This window comes from Danio aesculapii, chromosome 13 (genome assembly GCF_903798145.1).
Source record: "Danio aesculapii chromosome 13, fDanAes4.1, whole genome shotgun sequence".
In the NCBI taxonomy this organism is placed as follows: domain Eukaryota; kingdom Metazoa; phylum Chordata; class Actinopteri; order Cypriniformes; family Danionidae; genus Danio; species Danio aesculapii.
The window spans coordinates 51,470,149-51,477,648 of NC_079447.1; the positions used below are offsets into that span (position 1 = coordinate 51,470,149).

Below are 7,500 nucleotides of genomic sequence, written 5' to 3' on the forward strand. Positions count from 1 at the left end.
GTAGTTGCACAACAGTCTTAGCATCTGAATCTTTTAATATTGAAATTTCTATATATATATTATGCTCTATTTTTTTATTTTTTGAAACACTGGGTGCTTTTCTTTCTTACTTTCTTTCGGTGACGTGTGGAAAAAGCCCAGATATTTTGGACCTACTGATTATTATTATCATTATTTTTTAATTATTGTATAGTTGCTTGTGAATATTGATACTTTTATATATGTATAAATATAATAATGGCAGCTCAGGTGGTGTAAATTTTAGAAAGAGAAGCCAGTTTTTCTTTATAATCGACGAACTCTTCCTTAATTTTCCAATTCAAAAGCATTCGAACAAAGATTTCCAGCATTGAATTGAACACCAGCCGGCAGCTTTTGTATTTCCTCATCAGGTTTTTCCCCTTGTGTGTTTTGTGCTGAAAGGGCTACACACTCCAGCATATCCACGTCAACTTCCAGCTTTATTTTACTGTCAAAGCAGGTACAATACAACTTTATTAATTAAGGTAATGGTCGTTTTTAATCTCTAGCTTTGGTTTTGGCTTTTATTTTTCCCTCCAGGTGCCAGAACGCACTTTTAAATACGACGCTATCATTTTAAGTATATGTGTATGGTACACTACGGACTTCATTTTCCATTTTGTATGTTTTGATTTGTACTCCGAGACGAACGGATGCTTTTTAATGTTGATTTTTTTTATTATCTTCATTATATGATGAAGCTGCACAGAACACAATCTTACGCAGGCGCTGTTTCTGGGCCAATACGTTTATGACTTTAACCACTGAAATAATAAAGTGACTTTATGAAAGCAACTGTTACGATTCTTCATTTACTCTTAGATTTGATCAGGAACGTTGAAGGCTGGTGTGTACTTCTGCGTCGAGTGAACAGCCTACGGCGCTGTGTGTAGTCGTGCGGTTATACTTCTGCGTGCTGTTCGTGTTGCTCTGCAATAACACTTCTGAAATGCTAGCTGCCAGTAGTTCCTGTGTATTGAGTTTCTTTGAGGGTGTTTTGTTTTTGCTGAACACTACCTTAATGTACAAGTAGCTCAAACTCGCTTATTTAGAGGCGGAACCGGCGGACGTGCAACAACTTTAGTCATGAGGTAAACACAAAACATCTGGAGCTCCTTTACAGGACTTGACACTTGTAAACAGCCGTTCCATTGGTCTTGCGGCTCTCAGCACCTCCCACATTTGGCATAGCTACCAAGCCAACCAATCACAGAGCTTGCACTACACGTCGTTGTGACTTTTAGTTACACTTTTTGAGAGATGCGCCTCAGCATCGGCATCAGCCGAGGGCTATGCAACCCTACGAAGGCTGTGCCAAGCCATACGCGTGCGCTTGATGCAGAAGTATAAATCAGCCTTAATCCTGCAGGTGTTTTTCCGCTGATTAAAAAAAACCTCTGAGATGTGTATTAGCGCTGCACAATATATCATTTCGCCATTGGTATCGCAATGTGTGCATTCACAATATTCGCACCAATGGGATTGTTGTTGATCAGCAATGAAGACTGTACAGTGTTATTTTACATTACATTTGATTATTCAATAGTAGTAGTGGGACAAAATATTGATTAGCTGATTTATCGTGCTAATTCCACCGAGGATACGTTATCAATGTAGCCAAGCATCAATGTTTATTTATTTTTATTAATATTTTTAGGGGTGGTTTAGCTTTTATTGCGATAAGACAGTTGAGAACAGACAAGAAAGCATTGGGAGCAGAGAATGGGGAAGGATCGGCATAGGACCTCGAGCTGGGAATCAAACTCAGGTCGCTGCGAGCATCATGGCGCTATATGTTGGCATTTAAACACTAGGCACCAACATGGATATTTATTTAAAAGTACAAAAGATCTGAAATAATTCATCAGCCTTGCACTGTTATGCTGCGTCCACACCAGACGTGGATGAAGTTTCAAGTGATTTACATGTTAAGTCAATGCAAAGACGCGAATAGACATCCTGCGGTGTGAGTTGGAAAATTTGAACTTCAGCAAATATTCGCGCCACGTTAACCAATCAGGAGCTTGCTTTTGTATAGGATTATGATTATGGGGTAGTGTCTGTTGTTGGTGTCCTAAGAGGTTATCAAGCACCGCTGAAAGTCTCCATCATCCAGTTACAGTTTCTGGAGGAGTTGATGAGTTGGATCTAGTGCACTCAGACACGGCGCCGAACGAATATACACAGTTTTTCAGCCTTACAATAGCACATAAACACAGCTATTCTCTCAATAAAATCCATGTTAGCCATTTAGCAATGAAGCTAGAGTCACCAGGCAAACAGAAGCCCTGCTTATGACGCGAATCTGCACCTATTGTGAAGTGAATCTGACGCATAATTGAAGTAAACTCAATGTTTATGTGTCTATTTACGTGTGAATACCGCAGTTTATTTGAGCGTTCCACGTCTGATGTGAACACCGTTATAGAGGATCGAAAAACTTTGATACAATTCAGTAAATTACATATTTAGGTAGAGTAATACAATACAATATTATCATGATATTGTGCCACTGATAATGATCATCACAATGCCAGCGATATACCACAAGAAAACCATCCGCAATATATCCTGATATAATAAAAGAAATGCATCTTATAACTTATTGATGCATTTTTCCCTTCATTTACAGATATATTGTGGATCGTTTTCTTGTGGTATATCGCTGGCATTGTTATCTGTCATTATCGGTGGCAAAATATCATAATATCGTATCGTATCGTATTACTCTACCTAAATATCTGACTATTGAAATATTTATTTCTGCTTGCAGTATGTTCGATTTGCTCCGCTACAAGATTATGACAATCAATCTACATGAATGATTTCATCTCATATAAAGCTCTTCAAGACATCTGCTGAAATACTGTTCGTTGCGCAATATATATATATATATATATATATATATATATCGTAGAAGAGATTAAATATTGCAATGTCAGATTTTTCCTATATCGTGCAGCCCTAATGTGTATGCTGGTATTTATTGACTTTTATTATTATCATTATTATTATTTCATTCATTCATTTTCTTGTCTGCTTAGTCCCTTTATTAATCCGGGGTCACCACAGTGGAATGAACCGCCAATTTATCCAGCACATGTTTTACGCAGCGGATGCCCTTCCAGCTGCAACCCATCTCTGGGAAACATCCATACACACTCATTCACAATCATACACTACGGACAGTTTAGCTCATCCAATTCACCTATAGCGCATGTGTTTGGACTGTGGGGGAAACCGGAGCACCCGGAGGAAACCCACACGAACGCAGGGAGAACATGTAAACTCCACACAGAAACGCCAACTGACCCAGCCGAGGCTCGAACCAGTGACCTTCTTGCTGTGAGGCGACAGCACTACCTACCGCACCTCTGCATTGCCTTATCATTCTTATTATATATCCAGTCTAATTGTTTGTTGTCTCCAGCTTCAGATCATCGTCTGTCCACCCTTGTTTGTTTTCTCCTCGCTGGTTCCTCTGCTCGCATATGTGGCTTTTCCTGCATTATTTCAAACTATTTTTATATGTGCTTGTTATTTATCGAATGATTAAATAGTTTTCATACGATAAACTTATCTTGCTCCTGAAACATTTGAATGCACAATAAGCCTACACTGTAAAAACAATATATATATTTAAACATGTTAAATTTAAATGTTTTGATTATTTTTCCCCATTTATTTCTGCTTTTGAATTGCATTATGGGAGCTTGATCTTTCTTCCAACATCTTTCAACTTTGAAAACTTGGAAAAAGTGACTTTAATAAGCATTTTTAACAGTTTAAAGTGCTATATTGTCTATGTTGGTGTTGTATATTACACTACAAAAACCTTGTAATAAACTGCAGTACATTTTCTGTCATTTTACAGCCTTATTCCTTTATATATTAGCTGTTTCTTATACATCATATTAATTCAAACTACTAAAATGTCAATGAAAGTCACTTTGTTAAACTGTAGAGTTGAATTTTCAGCATCAAAAGCCGACAGAGCAGAGATCGACATCCCATAATGCAATTCACAACCACAAATAATCAGAAAAAAAATGTACAAATATGGAAACTAAATTAATAATGGATTTTTTTACAGTGTCCGTCAACATTTAAGTGAATTTACAGTGATTTTATATACAGAAAGCATATGAAATGCACGTCAAATGTTTATGTTACAGTTTCTGATCACTTTGTGAAGGTTAGATGGATATATTTAGATGAAAATGAAACCAGCTGACTTGTATAATCTTACTTAAAATATAAATATCGATATGTGATTGTTGGATTTTGAAGGATAATGGCAAAGTATACATGTTTTCAATGAGTATTTTGATCCTTAAATAATATTCCTGACAAGATTCAAACAACGTGTGAGTAAATCAAGGGTAACATGGCAAAGATGTATTGCATTATTTATTAATGTTTTGTTCATTGACATCTTTGACCAAAGTACAGAATGCTCTGAAATGTACCCATAAAAATTGTGTGCACTGTTGCTTATTTGAATGATTCCTTATTCCACAGGCATAATTCTGCAAGCAAAAACAGAAGAGCAAAATTAGAGAAGAATTTATGAACTCTTTCAGTTTTTATTTATTATTTTAACCATAAATAAATTCTCCATACATGCTTTTGATATAGTGCTTTACTAATAAACCAAAGCATTGGTTACAGCTTCATTTTGTGGACAGCAGTAAAATTAGAGAACAGCTTGTAGCACACGCGTTTAAAACTAGATTACAGATTAATTTCTGAAGGTTATGAGAGTTCAAACTGAGTAGGAAGTGTTCAGAGCTTTGAATGATTAGCATGACATATGCAGCTATAGGACTTCACTAGTCTCAAACACAACATTACTAGTTTCTCGCAGGATATCACTGGTGATTTGCAGAACGTTGCTAGTCTCCATATCTTTAGTCCTCGTGTGCTGTTGGGGAAGTTTTCATCCGCTCTTGGGTGATTTTGAGTCTTAATTTGAGACCCTGCTCGCTGCAGAGCCATTTGAGCTCCAGCGAGGGGGAGCTTGAGCTCCTCCTCCTGTAAGCTGTTTTAATGCGTACACCCGTCCCCACCTCTAACCCCAACCCCCAGTGACATCACTCGTAGAAGAAGTTCAGGAGGAGGAGGCGCTGGAGCTCAAGCTCCCCCTTGCTGGAGCTCAGCTCTGCCCAAGTGGCTCTGCAGTGAGCACCACTTGGGGCTTAATTTGGCCACAGCTTTCTCTGTGTATCAGCAAATTGAATGATTTTTGGTGACCAATCTTATTTTGACATATTTTGGGATAATGCTTAACAATAAAACTCAACAATAAACTCTTGGTAAATTGACTACCCTTTCGTTATGCCGATGGCCATGGTTTTGCCCCATTGACTTCCATTATAATCACATTTTTGATTGCAAAGCCATGACAGCATATAATCAGGCATTCTTGATTTTTTTTTTAATGTTGGTTAAATGTGTAATTTTTTACTGTTGATCAGTTTTTTAAGCTTTTTTTTACCATTTGAAATCATGGCCAGCATCTTACAGTGTACATATAAATATCTGAAGTATATTCTTGTAAAACCGACTCCAATATTTTAATATTTATTATGTACTGTATATTTTACATGCTGTGCTTCTTTCAGACTCTGTTCATGCTAGTCGCTGACAGCAGAGCAGAGCATTATTTAATATTTTTACCACACACACTCAGCTGAGGTTTCATCATTGTAAGAAAGCAATGAGGACGTCGTAGAAAATCTCAATGAAGATGTTTATTTAGAATAGCAGTCTGAAAATACACGGCAGTATCTTGGGTTCACCGGAGACAGAATGAACCCTGAACATTGTTAAACTCAAACCTTTATACTGTTTTAGATGTTGCAGTAATGAAGTTTCTCCTTAGCTGTTGACACTGTTCTCTCTATCCCTCTGTTAATGCAGTTTACATTGATAAGATGGTTGTTTGTGCACCACAGCCATCTCTTTTCTACAATCATTACCATTTGGTCACCGCATACAATGCAGAGACAACAAACTGTTGACTTCTCTTTTCTCTCATAATTCAGCCCTTTTGGGAAATGATCATCAACACACCATTTGGAGTGGAAGTTGGGTCGAGGCAGACTCCTTTCTTACATCAGGATTTCTGTAAATTTCCTTCCAGAGGTCTGACTGTAGGATATCTCTTACTTTTCTTCTGATCGATCATGGTCCCAGTAGACTCATCCATCCAAACCACTCTTTTGTTGTAGTTTATTGACTGATTTCAGGCTCTCTTTTTTCTGTACCAGCTTTATCTTTTTGTTAGTATCAGGAGTGTGTTTTTATTTCTTTGAGAATCAGTATAAAGGCACAGCTGCTTCTTTATTATCAGCAGGGTTTAATCTTCTTTTCTCTTGCTGCTTCTCAAACCAAAAGAAAAACTGACTAGGTTTCTGGAGTGAACTGAATACGAAATCGCCCCCTAAATCATTGAATAATGCACTATTTTGGGAACAGCCAGTGGTCGTAAACCACATTGGACGTTATGAATTGAGTTGGACGTTATAAAATATTGATACAGTGGACTCAATTAGTCAAATTATGCGAAGTTATAACGAGTTTACAAACTATATATACTTGACGGCTAGAAAATTCCCATTAAACTGCACTGTGGGAGTTTGCGCGCCAAACTAATTCCCGCGTCTGACCACAAGATGGCGCCTAAAGCACAATCCGATCGGTTCTTAGTTAAACATTGTTTATATAATGTATGTTATATATTTCTATAATACAAGTAACGTTTTCTAGACATGACAGGAATCAAACGTTTTGTTTCATTACTAACAGACAGTGTTAAACAACTATCACAGGTCTGACCAAGTGTGTAGTATACAGTATCTGAGGGATTTAGTGCAAACACAAACAAAATGAGCCCTCCTGAGGGCTCGAATTTACTCCCTTTCATTTTCGTTCACTCCTTTAAGTGGACTAATAAGTTTCTCAGTATTTTTTTTCCCGCTTAAAAACGTTCGACACCAAGGTCAATAAAGGCTTGTTACAAGCATGCTGCACTTGCTCACACTTCCTGTGATGCACTGGAAAATTAATGTTAATTCCCGGATATGGTAAAGTCCTTGTGATTTCTTTAATTCGAAGTGAAAAGAAACTGGAAATACCTTCGTGTAATTGATTAATGGAGTCCATGTTGAGGTGAGATTTAGTGGTAAAATCCAAAAGGAAAATTAAATGTGGGTGATTAAATGATGCAAACTGCAGTCACACAGTCCAAAACTTGTTCATTCACTAGATTCTTCTTCCTGATGCTGCACAGGATTAAATGTCATCTATGCTTGAATATGTTTATGTATTTTTTATAATATCTACAAAGTCCAATACAATACCAGCTCAAAAATAATAATAATAATAATAATAACAATACCGTAGTCACACACACACACACTATATAATGTGCTGTCTGCTGCTGTTGTATATTACACTACAAAAACCTTGTAATAA

General features: G+C 37.1%; 1 protein-coding gene across 1 annotated transcript in view; it reads left to right on the forward strand.

Annotated features, from left to right (window-relative positions):
* Positions 1-812, forward strand: part of lrrc1 (leucine rich repeat containing 1) — a 22,982-nt gene extending 22,170 nt beyond the window's left edge. Inside the window, exon 10 of the mRNA XM_056471060.1 lies at positions 1-812. This exon is cut by the window's left edge and continues 378 nt beyond it. The gene's annotated coding sequence lies outside the window, so the exon portion shown is untranslated.
* Positions 813-7,500: the final 6,688 nt, after the last annotated feature.